Source organism: Pavona decussata, unplaced genomic scaffold (assembly GCF_977016875.1).
Source record: "Pavona decussata unplaced genomic scaffold, jaPavDecu1.1 SCAFFOLD_111, whole genome shotgun sequence".
Taxonomy (NCBI): domain Eukaryota; kingdom Metazoa; phylum Cnidaria; class Anthozoa; order Scleractinia; family Agariciidae; genus Pavona; species Pavona decussata.
The window spans coordinates 220,232-244,755 of record NW_028145525.1 but is presented as its reverse complement, the minus strand read 5'-3'; the positions used below and the strand labels follow the sequence as shown (position 1 = coordinate 244,755).

Here is a 24,524-nt window from a genome sequence, read left to right as displayed (position 1 = left end):
AATAAAAATGTTTGGTATTTCATTGGTGTTTATACAATAACTTTATAAGCAGAATATTACATTGCCACTTGGAGATGTGTCATTTCTCATCTCCTTTCTGTGCACGCCATGAAATAGCTGTTTAACCTGTGGATTATTACATTTTCTACATGTCCATTTAGCTAACCTACTTTTTTCCCTTGTTTCTGGGAGTCATGTGACTTTTATTTGAAATGGAATAGGCAAATGCAAAATAAGGAACTGGAACTGGAGGGAAATTGAATAGTTGTATTTTTATTTGTTTGGATTTTGAATACTTTTATTGTCATTATTTTCTTTTCATAAGATTTGACTTTTAATCTTAGTGCCATGGCACTAGCATAGTAACATTTCATGTAGGCCTAAATGAAGCACTCTTCTGTAGTGTTTGAGTTTTTTTTATGTTTCAGAAGCACTTTTTGGCACTATGCTGCTTTGAGTCACATTGTGCAGCAGCATCAAATAAATATACATGTGTAGTTATCACAGCCCCAGATTGGTTTTCACAAAAAAAGCAAAATACTTAAGTCCAATGAACTTACTCAACTAGGCAATAATAGTCTTTATCAAAGTCTGCATCAATTCTAGAATGCCCCAAGTAAAATAATTTAGGGGGTGGTTGTTTTTTTTTTCCATGTTATGGTAAAAAATTTAAAACAGCATTATCAGTACTGTTAAATTTGAGGAGTCAGTGCTTTCACTACAGGCACTTTGCTATTTAGAACTCAAATTTTATATTTTATAAGTTTAAATTATCTTGCCTTTACATTGATTGCAACTATGTGCATCATGATCATTTTTTTTATGATTGGCAAGATCACATGACAGTTATGAAAAGGGTCTTTTGTGAATGTCAAATACTGTTCAAGGCCTGGTTGTTATAGATTGTTCAAGTTTTGGTTAACCATTGTTAGTTGTCAGTTGTTTCGGTCATCACTTAGGGGGTGTCATTTCCTATACATCATTCCAATAAGTATGCAAATTTATAGATTTTTATAGAGAAAATGGATTATCCAATTGGCCTATTGTGAATGTCAAACACTAAGTTCTAGTTGTTCTAGATTGTTCAAGTTTTGTTTGAAAATTGTTCATGTTCTGGTTATAATTTGTCATTTTCTAAACATTCCAATCAGTATGAAAATTTAAACGAAGGATTAATGGAAAATGTAAGTTATCACATTTAATTGCATCAGTGTGCCCCAGGGTGGAGTTAATTTTGTGGTTAGTATTCTTTACCCCAAACACAATCATGAGTTTAACCTTCTATTAAGATTAGGCATCATCACCATTTTCAATAAGTACACTTGTATGTTTTAATATATATTTATGAGTTTTATATCAATTATTTATTAGGATTAATTATTTATGATAAGATTGATTATAATAAAAATTATTGGTTGTTTTCATAATTTTGGGCATTTTTTTTTTCTTTTTTTTTTTTTTGGGGGGGGGGGGGGGTTAACCAGCTCTGGATCAATGTATGTTTCTGAGAAACTGTCCACCTACCCCTCCCCAAACCTAACATTTTGCCCCAAGCGAGGAGCAAGTGTTAATGCTAAGTTTGAGGAGGGGTAGGTGGGCAATTTCAAAAAACGGGAGAAGGGTTCACAGGCATATGAGAGTCAGGGAAAGAAGTTTTTTTTCCATACATTAAAAAAACACCCAGCCAACACCTGGGACAAGTACCTTGATCCGAGAACCGAGGACTGGGACTGAGCTGACAGTATAATTTTCATAAAAGTGCAAAGCGAAAACACACAACAAATACAACACTGCCTGTTTGTACGTGCCTGAGTCTATCGTTTTCTTGGAAGTATGAAAATTACAAAAAAGAAAGAAAGATAGCGAAGATTTCGGGCGCGTAGCAACAAGGTCCTGGAGATGAGTCTGAAAATTCGTCCAAGAAGAACTGGCACTAGTGAAACAAAATGGCGGGCTTGACAACATGGAGCTCACGTGCCCGTAGTAGGGCTTTTTTTTCGGATATTTCTGGTGAAGTAATTGATTTTCATATTGGTAAGAGTCTCATTTCTTTGTTATTTTTAAATTTTTCTATGATCCGAGTCGATCTGAGTTGATCCGAGTTGATCCGACCAGGACTGGTGATCCGAGTCGATCTGGTCCGACTTTTGTACCTGCCTATTCAGGCCTGCACTGTAACAAAGGAAGCGGGAAACTAGCTAGTGAAAGTATTTACTACTTTAATTAATGTCTTACAAGAAAAATTAAGGTACAAGTAAAAACCACTCAGTCTGCACAGTCTGCAGTCTGCAGTCTGCAGTCTGCATGGTCTGCGTTTCAACATGACCGAGAACTTAGGGCCTGTTCACATGATACCTGAATGAGTTTCATGCCGGAATAAGTTTCGTTCCATAATGAAGTTCGTACTACATTCAAATGACAAAATCAAACAGAGGAGTTGTTGCATGCGTGGTTTTCATGCCAGATCAAAAACAAATATGGTGAAAATCCGTGCAAAATGTTATTGCGTCTATTAATGGTCGTATCTGCAATTTTAACAACTTGACAACAGTGCTGTTTCTTTGGGCTAAACAGAAAAGACGATCACTTTTTTTTTCACCCAGTTTAAACTGTGGCCTCCTTAACATGAAGATATTTCAAAGAGTGTCCAAAGAAAAAAAGATAAGATGACATTGCTGTCTGCCATCTTGTAAGCAATATGCATGCGCCACTTGCCCCAGACTACACGGTTTGCAGTGTCATCTTGGAACGTAGTTTGTTCTCAGTTTACATGATACCAGAAAGAAATGTCCTACTAGAACGAGAATTTCATTCAGAATGACTTGTAGGGCAACAAAATTTCGTCTCAGTGTCATGTAGAAAGGTACAGAGAAATAAATGGAGATGGAATGAACTCATTCTGGTATCATGTGAACAGGCCCTAAAACATCATTGAGAAATGCAGTATCACCAGTGTTTCATAAGCGGTTAAAAACAAGCTCTACTTCGATCAAGGCCATGAGCTTCTTCCTACATTTACCAACAAATTTGATTTAAGCGACATGGTCTCTCTTATGATCATCTCTCAACTTTTGGTACAAAGGGAGTGATCGCCATTCTGTCCAATCCACCTTCCACCTCAACGTCCAAGACATTGTGAGTCACATTTATGGAAAGAATACTTTGTTTCATCATCACACATTTTGATGAAAACAGCTGCAGCATATAAGAGCAAATGTTCCATGACAATTTTACTGACAGGACTTGGGCGTACACACCATACATTAAAATAAAACATTTGCAAGTGGGCATGTTATGTGAATCATGCAATGTTGTTAGTTAGTACCTTCTTGGCGACACATAAACGAGGCAGAAGAAATAAAATACATATGGAAACGTTTGCAACAGTTATTTCAATGTTCACTGCAATGTGATAGTGCAAAGAGCCTCATATATTTAATGACACCAGCTACTTGACGAGTCAGTGAATGCCTTCATTCAAGATTTGTACAGAATTGCACAAGACTATAGGTATGGTTCTTTGAAAAACGGTATTATTGGCCATCGAATTATTGTAGGAGTTCTTGATGACACACTGTCAGATGTCTGCAAAAGCAGACAACTCTTAAACAGACAGAATAAGAAAGTCGTCAGTCAGGAACAAGAAAGCAGAAAGTAGAACAGGGACCTAATTTGAGGAAATTATCTCTCTAGTTCTGTTCTGTTAACAAAGATGCAGATCTAAAATGGACAAAGTAGAAGAGCACATAAAATCTTGCCATCCATGTCAGCCAAAAGCATGACTTGCGGGAAAACACAGTTTTCTCTGATGGAAATGAGTCAAACATGGTCTGCTGCAACCAATGCTGAGTGCTGGCAGTTGTTCAGTAGGCTCACTATCATTGCAAGACACGGGTATGCTATGCCATACCAAAGGTATAATTGATGGGCAATTTCAACTAGAAAGGAATTGGCCGCACGCAATCAGAGCTAACAACTCAGTCACACAGGACACAGGAGAAGAATTGAAATAGATGAGATCATATCTTTTTTTATCTTCATTAAAAAATTTAGACACAGCATATGTGTGGCCAAGAATATTGCAGATTACAAATTAAGTTAAAAAACATCAATTCACAAAAGCCTGTTTAAACCGTTCAGTTTCTAGGGAGTATGAAATCGTTGCCCATCTCTAAGAGCCCTATTACGATTAGGTGGAAGCAAGTCAAACAATACATGGCCACTGTCACTGGTGATTCTGTTGAACAGATCATGATCTCTATTCTTTATGACATCAGATATCAAAAAGATCTTATCTGTATAGCCAAAACGATAGGCAAGCGTAATAAAGGAGTCAATCCGATCTAAATAGTTGCTCTGAAAGGCAAGCCCAAACTTCTAATCCATGTAGAAATAATGACACTTTCAGGGAATCTAAGAGTTTGCTGAGTTGGTCTTTAGTGTACCCGTAAAATTTGCATACCTTAAGAAAATATAGTCAACTAACAGCTCTAGAAAGTAAGCTGTCAATATGAAGGTCCCCATTACAAGGATCTTCGTGGAAAGAAATTCCCAAAAGTCTAGCCACTCTTTCAGCTCAATCCTAGGCATTGGGGGAGGAGGAGGCCTAGAAGTTCTGCTATGCAGTAGCATTTCCAATGCCTTTGACAAATTCAAGGACATCCTATTGTTGGCTGCCCAACACTCAAGGATGGTTACTTCTGCAGGTGCGGTGACAGAGTTCCTCGTAACAGGTACACTAATAGTAATCTGACCAGCATATTTCCCGATCCTGTTGTTTGGATAAACTTACTTTATATCATTCACCATTGGAGAGAAAAGGGACCTTAAGCACCAGTGACGAAAGAGACATCAACGACGAACTGTAAAGGGAGAGGACTGGGTCGAGAACATCATTCACAGCGAGAAAAGTCAACACTTAAGTGCGCATTATCTGATGACAACAGATGACTTACTGACTAACTGATTTTAAATACCTTTTCAGTACCTTTTATCTTTTTTAGTCTTCCTTTCTATTTATCATTCACGCTGCTATTTACTTATATTGTTTAAATGTGAATATCTTAGAGTTTTTTCAGTATCTCAGTTTTTTCACAATTGTATATGTGCACATGCTAATTTTTATTTCTCATCTTGAACTTGAAAATGATTGTCAAACGGTTGAAAGGTTGTTCTTTTTTAGTGTTAACTTTTATAGTTAAATTCATTGAAATTAATTTCAAAAAAAAAATCTGTGCGAAAATAAAAAAAAAAAAACATGTTGTAGTAACTTTTTATAACACCCACAAAACAGGCAAATAAAATTGCCACAGTGCCTCAAGGCTCCTTGTACTCTGTGATCTCAGTACAGTTTGGAATCATTCATGGGTAACAAGTCCAGCAACTTACATGATGTGTTCTACGTTTTGACTGCTGTCCTATAGACTTGTTTGTTAGATCCTTGATAAATGCCTGCAATATAGCTGTACTCATCTAAATGATTCTTTGCTATACTAATTGCTATAGTATCATCAAGGAATAATTATGCAACATTTGCACTTTTTTGCAAAGTATTGAAACTCTGAAATGTAAGCAAGTCAAATCCTTGCAGTTCCTAAATAAAATGTGCAACAGCCGTGGTAAAGGATATGTGCTCGAGGATGAGCTGCCTTGTAACAGAAATTTTGAGAGGTTTCAAAGAAATTTGTCTCTGCTGTGATCGTTGAAAAGTTCAACTGAGCAGTGTTCAGTATTGCAGTAGTGATTGATAAGAGGAAAACAGGTGATAATTCAGCTGTGAAGGAAAGAGAAAGGTTGAGACGACTCTTGGAGCACTTGATGACGGAGCCAGTTTAGTAGTACACAAACCCCTAACGATAACATTCATGTCTTAGGAACTTCGGTGGCTTATTCACTGGACAAACAGGAGACAAGTGCAAAGCACCTTGCCTGTCTCTTTTCGAAGAATTTACCCCCTTGTCAGGTGAATCATTGACTGCACTGAAGTGTACACAGACACCTAGTGTTCTGGATTTACAAAACATCTTGCAAATTTAAATTTTGTTTTGACTATCACTCCAAATGGAGGAGCATGTTATGAGGGCTGCGCCTCTGACAAACTCATCGTGAAGGATTATGGTATTATAATGGCTGACAGAGGCTTGAAGATCCAAGGTGAACTGCTTTTGAGACAAGAATAGCTATGCATTCCCAAAAGCTCAAGAACCGAGGTTCAAGTGCCTGCAGCAGAGGTCCAGGAAACATCTAGACTGGTGAGTGTCTGTATTTACCTCAAACAACAATGATAATAATAATAATAATAATAATGATGATGATGATGATGATGATAATAATAATAATAATATTAATAATAATAATAATTTGTTTAATTTCTATTGCGCAATTATCAATATAAATTTTCAATTGCGCATAGAGAAATCAAACAATCAATAGGTAGAATCAACAAATTTTGCAGTCTGAGAGACATTCTACCAGTTCGTTATTTGCCAATATGTGATGACATTATAATTATTTTTTCTGCAAATCTACAGAAATCTCTTTGCATTTAGTACAGTGGAACCCCACTCTATGGACAGCTGGATATTACGGACAGTTTCGTTTATCCCGATTAAAAGCTCCTATATCTTCTCTTAAATTAACCCGCTTAGTATGGACTCTGGTTAAGGGGGCATTACGGTTGGATTTTGTGAAAAATGCGAAAAATTATCCATTTTTATTGTTAGTTCTCATTGCCCACTTGAATCCATCTAGTTTCAGAAAATAAACTTATTTTTGCAAACACAATCTTTTCCCCTGACAAACAAAAAAGGTTTTTCGCAGGCTTATTTGTATATAAATGGTTGCCATGGCAACCACCAAGAAACCAGTCTTTTTTATGCATTTTTGGGGGGGGGGGGGGGGGCAAAATTGCGCACTAAACGCTATCTTCCCTGATCCTATACCTACAGAGTCCATTACTGGGGCAGAATTTCCTCATCAAAACCTGTGTGATTACAAAGCACGGAACATTGCCAAACAGCCAAGGTGAACTTTGGCGTCGGTTTTGCTTGTCTTTCTTGTGTGCTATTCTTTTTGGTAAAGCATGCCAAAATTGGGCAAAAAAACAGTGTTTTAAGACATAACTCTTTAAAAAGGAAAAAAGTTTTCAAGGGAACTCCAAAACAGGAGGTAGCTGCAAAGAAACGGCAAGAAACACAAGCTGTAGAGAACTTTTGTTGGCGAGGATGATGTAGTAAGTGAGCAAATTCCTCCGCTAGCAGAATCCACTTCTTTGCGAAAACTGTTGGTGACTGATGTAGAAGCCGCGTCAGATGAAGACGTGTACAATGATCTAGACCCTGCCAAAGGATACTGACTTGTCTGTCTTCAGAAATTTCTTACAAGAATTCATGCCTGTGATTTAGGTAAGAATTTAGTTAATTATTGCTGTGGTTATGATGTTACATTGACACTTGTGAGCTAAAATAATTTAAAAAATTCTAATTTCATCTGGATAGTTTTTGTTTACATGAAGCACAACATGTGTATCCTGAAAATAATTTTAATTTATCTACTAGGTGAAATAGAGATCTTGGAAAGCATGTGTAACCGGTTTGGTTTCAGTAGCTCTCTGTATGCCAAGTGTAGTGGTTGTGGCATGTCACAAGTTCTTGCCTGTGGTCAGCATCCTTCAGATGATGAAAACCCACAAACCCTGCAAGGGAAAGACTTGAATAGACGAGTGGTTTTTGCTGCATTCGAGAGTGGCATTGGAAAAGAAGGGGTTGCCAAGCTTTGTGAAATCCTAAATATGCTTTCAATATGTCACCTGACACTTGGTACAACCAGGAAGAAGTACTCAGTCAAGCTCACCTTGAGGAAACAAGGGGGCAGTTACAAAAGAGAAATGCGAAAGCAAGAAACCTTGAGATACTGGATGAAGGCATTCCTGATGATAATGAAGATACCATTATTGATGTTCCTATTAGCTTTGATGGCACGTGATCAAAATGTGGCTACACTGCCAATCATTGCATTGGTTTTGTTATATCTGCAGCAACAGGAACGGTACTAGACTTTGAGGTCATTTCTTAAGTGTCAGCAGTGTAATCAAATGAAAGCAAAACTTGATAATGACAGTTTGAATGACAGGTATCAAGACCACATCTGTGAAGGTTCTTACAAAGGATCTAGCCCCAGTATGGAAATGGAGTGTGCCAAGCGTCTGTGGGGGCAAAGTGAAAACTATAATGTAAGATACAAGTGGATGATTTGTGATGGTGAGTCTAAATCATATAATGCTAGCTGGAATGTGTATGGTGCTTGTGATTCTTGTCACAAGTATGAAGCAATGGAGCAAACTGACAAGGAATTCATTTCCTGGAAAAACTCTGTAGATCATAACACCTGCAAAGAAAGGCATCTCCAGGGAACAGCTGAGTGTAATCGGGTCATCAAGCTGGACTGTGTTGGGCATGTCTGAAAAAGACTTGATAAAGCCTTTTATGAATTTCAAAGCTCCTAAGCCAAGCTAGCTGATGGAAAGCCAATGAAAGGTAGTGATGGTAGACTTACTGAGAAAGCCATTGAAAAGCTACAAAAAATTACGGGAAGGCAGTGTGCAACAATGTGAACAGATATATAACTACCACAGGTGACAGGGACAGTGCTGTGAAAAAAAATGCAAGTGGAAATAAAGGCTTGTCTTTATCACTTCCTCAAATTTCCAGACAAAAAAAAGGTATCAATACTGCCCTACTAACTCATGGTGCAAATATAAGAAAGGGCTGCCATGTTCAGACAAGCCGCATCACCTAGACAGTGCTTTCAAGGAACCTCTTGAACAAATTTATGATGGCTTGAGTGAACCAGCAATCCTGATCAGATGCTTCAATTCCAATGAGTCAACCAACTCACTGGCATTGAACAAGTGTCCCAGACACAAATGCCATGGGAGAAAGAGAACTGTCATGGCTGCATCATCTGCTACACTGCACCTCAGTCGCGGCACTGCGAAAATGTTTGAAGTGATGAAAAAAGCTGGAATTGCTTCTGGAGGTTATAGCCAGAAGGAAGCAAAGAGAAGAAACAGTGTCAAGATCAGTCAAGCAGAGATCACAGCCACGGAAGAACATAAAAAGTACTGCCTTGCAAGACGTCAAGCAAAGCAGAGGGATGAAGAACTGCGTGTTTCCATGGAAGGTATAACATATGAAGCTGCAGCATTTGATGAAATGCAGCTTTACAGAGCAAGAAAAGAGAAACTGAACTTGTCATACCTTAATAGAGGTATCCTTTGGGGTATACAGTAAAGCATTTGAGGAACAGTTCTTCCTTTGTGACGTTTTACATTGAGCTAAAGTTTCAATGCATTTTGCCGAAAATAGCTTTTTAGGTATTTATTTTGCTGCCCCCTTATTTTTCTAAAAGAGTATTTAAGCTATTATCACCAAATTTGGTACAAATATTCTTTGTGTTCTTGTCTGCAACCCTACGGAGCAGAATTTGGTTTTCTCAAATAGAAGTGGTGTAATAAGAGGTTTGCCTTATATAGAATTTATCGGTTACTATGGCAACCAAAATGGTTGAAAGGCGATATCACTCCAAAGGGTTGCACCAAATCTAATAATGATTCATTGTACCAAAAATCAAGTGTTTTATGTGAAAGCAAATTGATAAAATATGAGGGTCTGCAAACCAACCCTTAAAACAACACTTCTTCGAATTTTAATTATTAACCTAAAATGAACAAACTTAAACATTGAATGTGTCTTGTGATAGTTCACAACTTTGGTGTGCTTTACGCAAAGTTTGAGCCAATTCGAATTAATTGCCAATTAAGTATGATTTTTTACCAAACTGCCAAAATGTTACCAAAACCCAACCGTAATGCCCGTTAATACAGATAACAGACACTTTTCTGTATCCCAAGTGAAAAACTCTCAAACATCATCAACCCCGCTTTACAGACACTGTTTATCTGCGCACTGCCTATTTTCATTGTCACAATTGTGTACTAATTGTAGACATTATACCCTGTTCAAATAATGGCAGATTTCTATGGGTTAATACGATTTTATTCGTAAAATGGCGTGACATGTTTGATCAGTCTGCCTTTCTTCTTCTTGTACTTTACCGTTGTACTGTACTCCATTATTAAAGTTTTCTGCCTACTATATATACACAAACATTTCTCTTCCTTGGCCTTTCGCTGCAAGTCATTGCTTGAGCCTTATAACTCTTTGATATCCTATGCTTATCACTATCGACATCAGCCTCTGAACGATGGCTGATGCTAATAGGACTTTGACTCCATTGTCGTATTTCAAGAACAATTAAGTAGTTTTAGTCCGACACTATGATAAACAAACATAAGGTTAGTTTGAATTTGTTAGAGTTACATTTAAGAAATTAAGCGTCTTGTTGCCAAAAAAAAGTCTGCTTTAGTCTTTGTTTTAATAAAACAAATGTCAGTGACGTTTTTCCATGTTTTTTCTGAGAGCCCACACATTAGGTCTGCACATCAGGTCGTAATCGTTACATTGTTGTAAGAAAGTCTTTTAACACAACAAAACTTTTTAAGGTACAACATTGCAAGCGAACTATAACCCTGTTATTTGGAGAGTACGTTGCTCAGACTTATAAAAACTCAGTTTTGTCCCATCCCGCCTTGACGGTTAAACCTTGTATCACTAATGGCACTTGATTTCAACTGTGGATACAGCACAGCATGAGCATGTCATAAGGCCATCTGGTGACGCACTTTTGTATGGTTAGCCTCCTACGCAGACACTCTTTTGGGTTTCTCCCCAAAAGTGTCTACTTCAACGAGCACTCACTTCCTCACTTCTCTGCCAGCTTGCCTTGTTTCCAATCAACCAATTAGCATTCATCAATTGTGTAGTCAATAGCCAATGATACGTTGTGCAGGAACGCAGTTTTAAAACCAACAGCATTATTACTGCAAAACTGTCAGGGCTAAGATAATCATGGGCATTCATCACTGATATCATATTCCTTATACTCCATGTATCCATTTGTCAGGTCTCAAAAAGCAATTTTCTTCCTCGTGTGGTTGATCAATTGGGTATTTCAAAACGGAACCACTGAAAAAATCGAGCCAATTGCTGTGCAGTATGGAAAAAACCATTGACCGATCTCAAAACACCAGTATGATGACTGTATAACTGGATTGAATTTCGCAGTAAAAAGTTAATCAAATAACGGCATTCTAGACCTATGATACATGTCTAAAAGGAGCTTATAAATTTATTGGGTATTTCGAGGCAGAACCATTAAAAAAATCCAGCCAATTGGTGTGCAGTATGGCCAAAACTATAGACCAATCTCAAACCACCAGTATGATGACTGTAAAACTGGATTGAATTTCTCAGCAATCCTACAATAAAAAGTTAATCAAATAACGGCATTCTAGACCTATGATACATGTCTAAAATAATCTGGATTATGTGTACTATGGGTGGTCTCGGTCGATATGTCGACCAATATATCGCCCGACTATCGGTTGATATATCGACCGACTAGCGACCGATAGTCGGTCGATAGTTGGTCGATATATCGACCAATAGTCGACTGATAGTCCACCAATATATTGGTCGACAGTCGACCGATGTATCGGTCGACAAATTGATGGGTATTTAACGAGCGACTGTGGGTGAAGTATCAGTAGATTGTCGGTCAAATATCAGTGAAATATCGGTGGAATATCGGTCAAGTAACGGTCAACTATTGGCCGAGTATCGGTCAAGTATCGTTTAGCCAACGTACCTGAAACAGTTATTTAACCTTAGTTCTTAGCGCTACAGATGTTAATTGTAATTTGGACTCGGCGTGATCTTTAGATAGTGTACCTTACAGTTACCTTTATTGTAGATGAAGTTAAAAAAGGTCTATCCGCCTTATGCCACATAATTCAAGCGGGCATTAACACCTTATAGGACACTTTCTATTTGTTTTCCACGAGTCGAGAATTAGTGACTTTACAGAATATTTAAAAATGACTGACAAAAATTACATTGGACTTTAATTGGACTTTGTCGAACCTCAGCATATGGAGTGGAATCGCTATTTTTTTCTACACTTAGAAAATGTCGGATCTTGTGGACGAATCCGTACATTAAAATTTCACAAACAGCAATAAACAAGATTAAGCCTAATATCCAGAAGAATGTTTTCAAGAGCACAAAGGAATCCGAGACGTATCAATCCCTTACGGCTTTCTGATAGAATATATCGAAGCGTTTAGCTTTATTAAAGTGGATATTGTTCAGCAATGTCCTGTAGTAATCTGTGGGAGCATCCATTTGGGTGAGGATCCCCATACCACCATCTCCACATAAATTCTTGAAGGTACTCCAACAGAAAGTTTGGATTGGTGTTTCCCTTCATGTGTTTGAACTTTTCTTTGGCTGCACACCAATTACTTTCAGCGTGTTGCGTGTGCACGCCAGTCGCCAGATCAACAAAGTGTAGAGAGTGGTTGACCGCTCGATGGAGCAATCCCAATCGTCGTTGTAGCTGCCGATAAGCTGCCCACTCGTTGGTGTGCAAGGTGGTACCAAGTTGTACTCTTCGCTGAATTATTGGCAACAGTGTAGCTGCATTACGGCGCCTTACCAGCTGTAAGTAAGGTCGAGTTGGTACATACCATGTATCGAACAACCCCAGTACCCATCTCTCTGTTCTAGCGCGGCGTCCCCGATGAAACTGGAGGAAATAAATAAATAATGTCTTATTGTAGATTTAATCAAATGGTTATGTAGTCTCTCTGTATGTCTTTATCTTTGGCACGCAAATATTGACTAAGATATCAATAAAAAAGGAGGAAACAAATTGGATATGTTCATTGGCAATGTATTACCTTCGGCTGCGCGTAAATGCTTTGTTTATCATTTGCTCGCCATGCTGAAATGCTTTCCTAAATGTGTTTCACAGAGGAAATCTATTTTCGAACAGTTCTCACTCCATTACGTAAAAATAATTCAAAATTCGCTTAGTTTCTTTATTGCAACATGGGTGAGAACTGTTGCCAAAGAACTAAGGCGCACTTTTGCTGTAATCAAAAGGGGTAGAAAAGAAGGGCAATAAATCAGTTTTTCATAGAGAGAAAAGTTTATCTCGAAATAAGCCATTTCCTTCCCTTCAACACTATTTGAATAAGCGAGAACTGAGGGCGAGAACTGTTACACATTGAAACAAAACAAGTTCTATGTCACGCACTGCATGACTTACGGCTTTACTGGCCTTCAAGAGAGTGATCTTTGTATGAAGAACAGTTATTTTCCCTTACGGTTAAGTGGAAATTTACAACCATGTTAACGAAGTAATGTGACGGTGAACTTTGCTTGAAGTTCGTTATGCTACTAGTTCGTTCTATCACCCAGAAGGGAAAACACAAAATTGGAACTAGCATTTTGGTGAAATCACGCTAAAGCTATTTGCGCCACACTTAACCTACGGCTAAAAAGAGTAACTTTCTTGACTTCATTAATGGACAAAGCAAAAATATGCACCATACGACTTGGCTGACCGCAAACCGTAACTTACATTCCAATGTTTCCACTTCCCAAATAACGCACGGTCACCTTAGAACAAGAACGCACGGTCCGAGTCCTCTTAACCGACGAGTACAATGTGGACAACATCTCTAACAACATTACCCTTCCACGCGCATTCACTGGTAAACAAGCAAACCACACATTCCCCTCCCCCCCCAACTCAATGTTGTTTTCTGGGTCACGAACAGTCTCCTGGCAAGCATCACCTTCCAAATCAACATTGCATAAGGGGGAGGGGGGGGGGGAGGGAGAAATAACTGTGGTAGAATTAAGAAAAGAGAAAGTGAGTGGTGTTTTTCATCTGTTTTCTGTTGTCATTGCATAGCGGGACGGGGTGGGAGACAGAAGTAAAGTTCTGTAGTAGAATTAACAAAAGAGAAATAGTAAGCAAGTCAGGTTTTTGCACTGTTCATGTTTGGTTTTCTCAAGGAGTTTTGTGCACGATTGTAAAACCGCGAAATGTTTTCAAAACCAAGGAGAGCAAAAATTCCAACAAATCTGAGCAAAATCGAAAACCAGGTTAAAATGAGACATAAGTCGGTTATGCTCTTAGCCCTTCAATTGTCATTTCCAATTCGTTTCAATCTTTTCCATTCCAGTTTTTATACGTTTACCTACCTTAGACTTGTGATTAAATTTAAATTCGTCAATTTGCACAGTGACACAAGGTCCGCCTAGCTGGGGGATTGGGTGACATAGCAGAGCATCCCATGCTACCTCCCGGCTTTTCATGCAAACCTTACCAATATCTTCCGTGATGCTACACCTTCAGTTTCCATAGTTTTTAAGGAATCCCTCTGTGACCATTTCAAAAGAAAATGTACGCGCCGCCCTAGAGAGATTCTGCTTCCAGAGAAAAACGAATCTGCCCTCACTGACAACGTCGTTGACAATGGTTACATTTCCTGCAAATGAAAATAGTAATCATGATCGACGGTTTCTGTAATGACTAACGTGTGGCCCCGTGGTGTTTTCAACTGAAACCTTTACACTTCCGTAATCATATTGGTCACTTTTGTATACCCCACCCCTATCGACATTTCCCGCGAACCGCGAACTTCAAGAAATCGTGTGACCACTGCCATCAGTACGTTTGTATGTTTGCTCACGTTTGTACAGCTAGACCTTGTTCTAGAAGTAAGCGATTTACCCCAATGTTTTTGCACCCTAAAACATTATAATTCCACATTTGAGGAAATACAACTTTTTGGACCTACAGTGGAACCTCGTTAATACGGACCAAGGGGACATGCCCAAATGTTCATATTATCGAATTCTTTTTTATCGAAACGTTATTTTGAAAATAATCTTGCAGCTAAAATTGAAGTGAACGATAGAATGAAAACAAATATGGGAGCCAGCTATTTACCAGTGCTACCACCCGCAAATTTCAAGTTCAAATTTAATCGTTTAAGTTGTTATTAAATTAGATTAAGCACTGGGCTTTGAAAAAACGCCAGGTCTCCAAAGTGAAGTTTTAATTTAACCCCCGAAGTGTTTAGTAGCTAGATATACAATTAAATGCAGGTTTAAGGGAACATTTTATTAATGATTAAAAATTAATGATTTTAAATGATTGATCCAAATAGGAATGTAGTACTAAATAAACGATAGATCTAGAGCATGAACAATAGCTCACTTGTATAGCTCCAACCAATAGGAAAAAGTAATTTCAAATAATTTCAATTCCCAACGCTTTCATAATACTTCTATAAAAAATGAAACGATCTCCCTGGCATCATGTTGTTTTTAAAAGTGTTTTTTAGACCTTAAGATCGAGTTTTGACCATCATACCGCAAACAGCAAACCGTGGTTTGCAGTCAGCGGTTTCACGATAGCAATCTGTTCATTTTGGAAGCAAAACATTTGGACCCATGTAAATCAACACTTACTGTTATTTTTTATACAGTTTGATAATAACAATAATGGTAACTTAGCAAGCATATTGGAAACACTCACCAAATGTATCCGTCGCCATATTGCCGATGGGCCCTGAGCCACATTGGGTGTCTGCAATTCGCACAGTTTACTCCCCTTTAAAGGAGGGAAATTCACGCCTCCCATGATGCTTTGCGGCTAAAATTAATCGATTTTCGACATATGATGGAGCTCAAAAAGCGTGCAAAAACGAGTATTTCGATTGCAAAGTTTAAACACACCAAGGTCTTAAAAGGTCAGTCGCTTTGCATTTTTTGAATCGTTGCTGTCCATTTGCCATGCTATATATGTTAATTATTCTGACTGTGTGCCCTTGCCCTTGTTTTAGGTCATCGATTCAGAGCTCATTTAAATTGCAAATGGCGTAATGGCTGAGTGAGCCCGAACAAATACGGTATGTAAGCATGATTTCAGTTGTGTGCTTTCAAACAGACAAATGAAATAGTATAATGAGATGTTGGTACTTGTGATTTTTATCTAGAACCTCGCGGAACCTCTCTCTTTCAGTGATTTTTGTTGCCATAAAGTTGGGCTTTTTTCCCCTCCTCGTGCCATCGCCATGTGCTCGAAAGGTGTAAAGTTGTGCAAATTGAGCGAAGATCTGCAACCCCTGCAATTAAATTTGGCCGTTTTTTCGCGCTTTTACCACACAAACTTTCATAATCAGATAGTTATCGATGTCTTCCACTAAGTCTTGGTCTGTTCGCTATGTTTTTCAGATATCAATCCTTTTGGATGGATCAGAAAAGCGTCCACATCTTGTTTCGGGAAATACTCCCAACAAACCAAGGGAAAAACAGGCTCGTGAAGCTCAAGGAAATGCTGATGATGGAACTTCAGAGGAGAGACCAGCTCGAAGGACTTTGGCATTTCATGGAAAGAGCAGCCCTTCGCAAAAGGTACTTTGTTTGTCCCTTCTGAACGAGTATTCACAACAATCCTCGTGTTTACACAGTCGAAAATATGTTGTAAGTTTCAAGAAATATACGGACCTTGATCCTTGTTTTTATCTTTGTTTTAAGGCCAGTCGCAGAATTTTACAAAAAGCAAAGCTGGTTCGCTCCCCTAAAAGCCCGAAACAATTAACTTCGCCTAAGAGTAAAACAGTAGTTGCAGTAACATGGGAAAAAAGTAAAGAGGCTGCCCTCGTACAATTTATAGTCCTCTTTGGCGAGTTAAAGAAGGGAAAATGGCCTACCTTTGGTTCGAAGCACAATTACTGGGAGAAGGCGGCAAATTTCATTCAAGAAACAACAAGGAAAAATTACAAGAGATCCAGTAAGTTTTTTGCTTTACTCTTCAGTAAAATACATCCTGTAGTTGGTTATTACTGATTTAATTCAAATATTTAATTCACTTCCAACATTTTCTTTAGCAGATCTGTGCAAAGTAGTGCATAGATATTTTGTTCAGCAAAACTGTAATATATATATATATATATATGTATGCAAATTTTCCTTGTTTCTTGATGTAAACAACTTTTCACTTGTTGAGCAATTTCTACATAATTTTCCTATTGAGAGTATTGAGTGTAAACACATTAGTTTACTGGAGATTGATATCATAAAACTGTTTTTTATTCTCTTGTTCTTCAGAATCAAGTGTTCGAAACCAGGTATTTGGGGAGTTAAGAAAAGATACCAGACGGTTGATGAGGCTGAGCTGGCCTTGGCCTCACTTTTGAATCTTATATTGACGACTCACCTGCCCAAACTTTGACACGCGATATCAACCAACACCTGAGTCTGTCACTTCATTCTGGACGAATGGATGCCTTGGCACTCTGAGAATTATGACTTTGCCACCATTGATATCAACAGGTTTGTGATCATTAACTTGTAAATATGATTATAAAATATTTTTACATCGGGTCAAAACTACAGTTTATTTAATTTTATGAAAAAAAAAAAAAAAAAAAAAAACAGCAAGTCCCTTTCGGGAATTCTCACAAAGTGAAACTCCCAGTTTAAAGTCCATGTGGTTTTATTAAAACAGGAAGCAGATGGCTTGACATCACAACTGTGTTTTTATACTGCCAGTCTTGTTAAACTACATCTACAGACCAAAGAGAGCTCACATACTATTTCCCCTCTTGTGTCAAGAGACAGGCTGATAAACTGGAATTCCATAATATACATTATTGAAAACTTGAAATGTTTACTTAATTTGTAGGCCCATTGCTAGTATAAGAGGCTTTTCTCGTGAAACAGTCATCGAAGTCACCACAAATGTTGAAAGCCAAGAGTTACGACGCACCCAAAATCTTGAAATTGGGTATGAGGAACACCCACGAGTTGCTGAAACTGATGACTTGGAGTCATAATTCTGTGTCACACATCGGGACCTGGGCCCTATTTTCACACTGAAAATGTTTAAAGAATACTGACCAAAGAGTGTGAGGTAAGAAGCCATTGTTTATAACAAACAGATTAAACAAAAATTACCTTACTGTTTGTCACACAAAAAAGTAAAAGCATATTTCCCCCTTTTGTATATTTGCTTTTGTACACCAAGAAACAAACACCCCCCTCCTTCCCCCCCCCCCCGCCACCCCACACACCAAAAAGGCTTTCACTGTTTTTTTTGCAGAAGTTATATTGTGTATATTACAGTTTTGATACCAATGTGCACAACTTGTCGAAAAAGCAGGTCTACATTGCAGTGTTGTGCAATCAACAGTAAAAGTTCTTTTATTTTCTATCTTCTTTTTTTGCTCGTAGGGAATTTTCAAAGAGGATGGATACTCCACCTAAGTAATCTGATTCTTGTTCTTCAGCTTGTGAAGAAAGACAAGAGGATTGTGATCAGTAAAGACAATGACTGGTTGTTTAGAAGAACTTACATAAACCTCAAAATGTTGCAAAGCTAAGATTAAAGCTAAACATTCTTTTTTAACTGTCTTTGACATTTGCTAAACTTCTTAGAAAAATAACAGATAGGATGATCCACTCCATCGTTGTCTTCTTGTAAGAGTACGGCACCAGCTGCAAAATCGCTTGCGTCAACTGCTAGTTTGAACTGCGAGTCAAAGTTCGGTGCAGACAACACTGGAGCATTCTTTAGGATGGCCTTCAACTCTTCAAATGCCCTTTCACACTTATCATTCCATGAAAACTTGACCTTTCTACTAAGTAAGTCAGTCAGTGGTTCAGCAACTGCAGAGAAGTTAGGACAAAACTTGCGGTAATAGCCAGCCATACCAAGAAAACGCATCAGTTGCTTCTCGGTTTCTGGTCTAGGAAAACCAGAAATAACACTGATCTTAACATCAACAGGCTTGATTTGGCCTTGTCCAACAACATGACCTAAGTAGGTTACGTGTGCACATCCAAACTCGCTTTTTGCAAGGTTAATAGTGAGCATAGCCTCACTTAGTCTCTCGAAGAAACTGCGGATGATTCTCAAATGATCCTCCCACGTGTTGCTAAAAATGATGACATCATCAATGTATGCTTCACAACCATCAAGACCAGCAATGACACTGTTTATAAGGCGCTGAAAGGTGGCTGGAGAATTCTTCAAATTCCAAATGGGGTAACTTTGTACTGGAACAGACCATCAGGAGTAACAAAGGCTGATATCTCTTTGGCACGGTGAGTAAGAGGAACTTGCCAAAATCCTTTCAGTAATTCAAACTTGATCACCTACTTGGCATTTCCAATTCTATCAATACAGTCATCCACTCGAGGAATTGGAAAAGAGTCTAACTTTGTCACACTGTTCACTTTTCTGTAATCAGTACAGAATCTGTAGGTTCCACAGGGTTTTGGGACAAGGAGAACTCCAATTGCCCTTGCTGGGTTCAATGAACTCATTCTCTAAAAGGTACTGGATTTCTTCATGTAGATACTTTTGTTTTGTGGGATTCAGCCTATAAGGGCGTTGTTTCACTGGAGTGGCATTGGCAACATCATCATCATGGTATATCGCATCAGTTCTGTTTGGAATGTCTGGAAACAAATGCTCAAATCAAATCAAATCAAATCAAATAAATGCTCCAAATCCTGACGTTGGGACTGTGAAAGATGGGACAACTTTGAATTCAGGTCTTGAAGTACATCAGAATTCTTGAGTCTAGCTGTACCAGGCAGATCAGCATTTTCCTTAAAGTTATCGACAGTTTCATCAGTTTCTAGCTTAGCTACATTTGCACTTACAAGATGTACAGTTGTGCTGTTGCTTCTATCTACATACTCCTTCACCATATTTATGTGGCACAGTTGCCTTTGTTTCCGCCTATCAGGGATTACCAATACATAATTAAGATCACTTAATTTCTTTTCAACAACATAGGGACCAAAAAATCTAGCTTGAAGTGGACTTCCAGGGACTGGAAGTAAAGCAAGAACCTTCTGGCCTGGCTCAAATTTACGTTCCACTGAGTCTAGATCATACCTAGCCTTCATAGATTTCTGAGCTGAAACTAGATTTGCTCTAGCTAATTCACATGCCCTTGTGAGCTTAGTACGGAAATCTGAAACATACTGTAAAAGGTTTAAAGAATCTACGTTATCAGAAAGGAACTTTTCCTTAAGAAGCTGACGAGGCCCTCTCACAGTGTGTCCAAAAACGAGCTCAAACGGACTAAAGCCTAAAGACTCCTGAACAGACTCTCTTGCTGCAAATAAGAGTAAGTGAATGCCCTCATTCCAGTCCTTTTCAGTGTCAAAACAGTAAGTGCGAATCATATTCTTGTACGTCTGGTGGAACCTTTCAAGCGAGCCCTGACTCTCAGGATGGTAAGCAGAGGACCTGTACTGCTTAATCCCCAGTTCATGCATCACCTGCTGGAAAATACCGGACATGAAGTTCGAACCCTGGTCAGACTGGATGGACTTTGGAAAGCCAAATACTGAGAAAAATTTGGTCAAAGCTTTCACAATGGTTTTTGCCTTTATATCCCTCAGGGGTATGGCTTCAGGAAATCTGGTGGATGCACACATGATGGTTAACAGATACTGGTTGCCAGATCTTGTCTTGGGTAGAGGACCAACGCAATCAATAATTATCCTACTGAATGGTTCTTCAAAGGCTGGGATTGGCTGCAGTGGGGCTTTTGGTATTGCTTGGTTAGGTTTTCCAATAACTTAGCAGGTATGACAAGACCTACAAAATTCAGCCACATCCTTCTTCAGGTTGGGCCGATAGGTCTTGTTCACCCCAAGATGTCCAGCAAGCGGTGTTTCGTGGGCTGTGCTGAGTATCTTCGCTTGGTAAGCTTTGGGAATCACAACCTGATACTTGACAGTCCACTCATCTTCAGCAGGAACGTCAGGTGATCTCCACTTTCGCATCAACACATCATTTTCAACAAAGTAACAAACAGGATTTTTAGAAATTTCACTTTCATCAACAGCCTTTTGAAACAGGCAGGATATTTCTGGGTCTTTATGTTGCTCTTTAATACGACTTTCTTTAGATAAACTTCCCTCAGAGGGTTTGAATCCGTCATCGACTTTAAAAGCTTGGCTGAAGAATATGTCAGACAAGTCAACCTAAGAACTAGTATTCTCTTCAAGAGCCTCTTTCCTACTCATGGCTCGAGTAACAGCACATGACGGGTATAATCCCGGATGCTCACTTTCTATAGGATCAGGAATCTGATCAAAACAAAGCTTATCATAGATAACAGGGCTAACACCTACTTTATCCCCTGCAAGGTCATTGCCAAGAAGAAGGTGTACTCCCTCAAAAGGTAAAGAAGATCTAATGCCAAGGGTTACAAGTCCTGAAACTATGTTTGATCACAAATAAAGAGGAGCAGATGTATAATCTGACGAATCTACGCCCTTAATAAGGACAATAGCACCAGCAGACGACTGTTCAGAAAATGGCAACCTATCTGCCAGTAAAAGGGATTGTAAGGCCCCAGTATCCCTCAAAATTCTAATAGGGGAAGCACTAGACAAATCACTTGTCAATGAAACAAAACCATCATGAATGAATGATTCAAAAGTCTCCATAATAGGTTCAGACAGGAGATTAAAATTCCTGTTCATATCATCAGAGTCTGAAAAAGATTTCACCTCATGAAGTGTGTCACCCAAACTGTCACAACTTTGAGGTATAGTTTCCTTAGATGTAATAAAATCAGTGGGCTTGGCTTCATTTTGTGCCTCCTGTTTTCTTTTTAATTTGAAGCAATCTGATAAGTGACCACCCTTTTTACAGTAATTACAAACAACAGAACTAAAACGTTTGTTTGCCACTTCTGGTTTAGATTTCTGAGCAGGTGGAATGAATTTGGGACTTGATTGTATTTCGTCATGAAAATTCTGCTTCTTCGGATCTTGCTTGCCAAGGTTTCTTGATGGGCCAGATGAACGCAAACCATTTTGACGACTGCAAGAAAAGGACTGGTAGGGCTTATCAGCGAACAAAATCCTATGTGTCAGAGAGTAATCATCGGCAAGACGGGCAGCTTCATCAAGAGTTTCTACCTTTTGCTCGTCAATATAAGTTCGAACATCACTGTGAATACACCCTTTAAACTCCTCAATTAAGATCAGTTGTCTTAAGTTATTATAATCATCATCAATCTTCTGCGAGAACACCAGCCATCAAATAACTGTTCTTTTGTCCTAGCAAATTCCACATAGGTTTGTTTACTTTCTTTCTCACAATTACGAAACCTTTGTCGGTACGCCTCTGGCACTAATTCATAACCCTTCAGAATTAGCTGTTTAACAGAATCATAATTTGAAGCTTGTTGTACTGGCAACTGAGTATAAAATTCTCTAGCCTTACCCATTATGACGCTCTGCAATAACATGTTCCAGTAATCTTTGGGCCATTTTAGATTCTCTGCTACTTTCTCAAAATGTAGAAAATACTTATCAACCTCCACTTCTTGAAAAGGTGGGACCAGCATAATATGTTTTGTTATATCAAAAGTAGAACTTGAACTGGTCCCAGTAGGTCTTGATCCTAATTTCTCTACTAATTCCAACTTCTTCAGCTCTAATTCGTGATCTAATCTTTGCTTTTCTAAGTGTAATTCTCTTTCTTTCTCCCTTTCTAACCGATCTTTTTCCTTCTCCCTTTCTAAACGATCTATTTCTTTCTTTCTTTCTAACCGATCTTTTTCTTTTTCTTGTAATTTTTGTTCTCTAAGTTCCTGTTCCTTCTGCATTTCTAATTTCTTAAGCTCCAACTGGAGTTCCAATTTTCTCAATTCTACATCAGGCATTAAGCGAGATTCCAATACAGATGTGTCAAAAAGTTCTAAACCAACCAAATGTTTCAAAATAATTTCCTGAATTTGATCCTTTTTCATTGCCTTCTTTACTTCTAAGTCTAAATGTTTACCCAGAGTAATAAGATCATCCTTCACTAAACTGTCGAAAACCTCGAGACTAGGCGAATGCATAAATTTCTTTGGATCAAATTTCTGTGACATGTTGAATATCGCCGGATTCACTGAGCAAATAACAATAACGCAAAAATGTACTGGTATCTGACAGTAGTCACAGTCATTTTGGTTATTTCATTGTTTCTGACAGCAACCTTAATTCCAGGAATAGAACCAATTGGTGCCCAGGAATCTCCAGGAGAAGCCAGAACCAAAACAGCATTTTCGTCCTCTCTATTTACTGGCTCAAAGCGCAGCTTGACTGCCAAAGTCTTCTTGTTTATAAGTTGCCCCTTGCATAACTTCAACGTCCATTGAAAATGTTCGTGAAAGGAACTCCCTTTCAAGGCAAATGACTCGGTAAACAAAGTCTCTTTTTAAACAATACGTTCCTTCACACATGAACTCTTTGTCCTCACCACCACTGGCAAGCGGCAAGTCCGCAAATTCTTCAGGATTGTCGTCCTCCTTTTCATCAGAATTACTGCTGTCGCTGTCCTTGTAATCATCGTAATTTGCAGCTATTGAAAGCTTCTGAAGATCATCAGCGGCGCTTGCTGCCTCACAACTTTCCAAAACAACTTTTCCTTTCGAGTCCACATCGACACAGATGCAGGACACTTTCTTCAGGTCCAAAAGGGGCATGATCGGCAACTTATCGGCGCAGTTCGGCGTATTTGCTTTAACTAAACACTGAGCGGCTGTCAAAGAGGCAGTTTTTTTCACATTAAAATCCCATATCAGCATCACTTCGATGTCATCTTCCACTTCATCTGGGTGAATCTACGATAAACAATTATAAAATAATGTCATAAGCAAGTTATTCGTAAGTTGTCCTTCATAAATAAGTAAATATTCAAAGGAATATATATATGCCTACCTGAAAGTCCACGCTGGCAGTTACTTCGATCACACAAGGTGAAATCACATCTTTCAGTTTATGGAGCGCTTGTTCGCATCGCGGGAATACCGCAATTCAGCGTTCAGACAGGGTTCCAGGCAAACTAAAGTGCCCAAACAAACACTTCAGCTTTAGGAAAGGTAAACTGGGTACTGTCAACTCAAAGCCATGTTCTGTATCGAAGCAATAGAGATATAAAAGCTGCTCTTTCCGAAACATCGGAGCCTGCCACTCACCTTCCTCGAACGCATCCATCTTGAAATGAAGTGGTCACATGACCACGCAACTTTGATAATATAGTTGGAAGCCGTGCATTGTGGCAGCCATGACGTTCCCTCCTTTCTCCCTTTTTAAAAGTCTCCGTTGCTGTAACCAATTTATTGTACGGAGTTTGTCTCTTCTGCTGTTTCCAAATATAACGGGTCCAAGAACTTCACGGAAATAATTGGGCATTTCGGGTACCTTGTGTTTGATTCGATTTCGAAAGCGAAGATCTCGGAAAAACAAGAGTTTTGAAGCAACCTCGTTTCCTCCAGGTTATCGATATCTGGAATTTGTCATTTATCTTACAACTCTAAGGTCTTCCCTGTGGTCAGCTTGGCAAAAGTCCACCTATACTTGTCCGTGAAGGCGATCGTGAAACAAGGACGCTACATTGTTTTCGTCATTTCGCCCTCTTAGTACTTAGTTAAGGTTACTGTTAAAAAAATGTGGTCAAAATTTTCTACAAACAATTTTTTTGGCTTTTTAGATAGAGAAAGCATTCGAGTTTAAAAG

General features: G+C 38.6%; 3 pseudogenes; 1 reads left to right on the top strand and 2 right to left on the bottom strand.

The window, feature by feature from the left end:
- The first annotated feature begins 8,159 nt into the window (after nucleotides 1-8,159).
- Nucleotides 8,160-9,290, top strand: LOC146470765 (uncharacterized; annotated as a pseudogene).
- Nucleotides 9,291-12,249: 2,959 nt separating this feature from the next.
- On the bottom strand, nucleotides 12,250-24,200 carry LOC146470763 (uncharacterized; annotated as a pseudogene).
- On the bottom strand, nucleotides 23,038-24,002 carry LOC146470764 (uncharacterized; annotated as a pseudogene).
- Nucleotides 24,201-24,524: the final 324 nt, after the last annotated feature.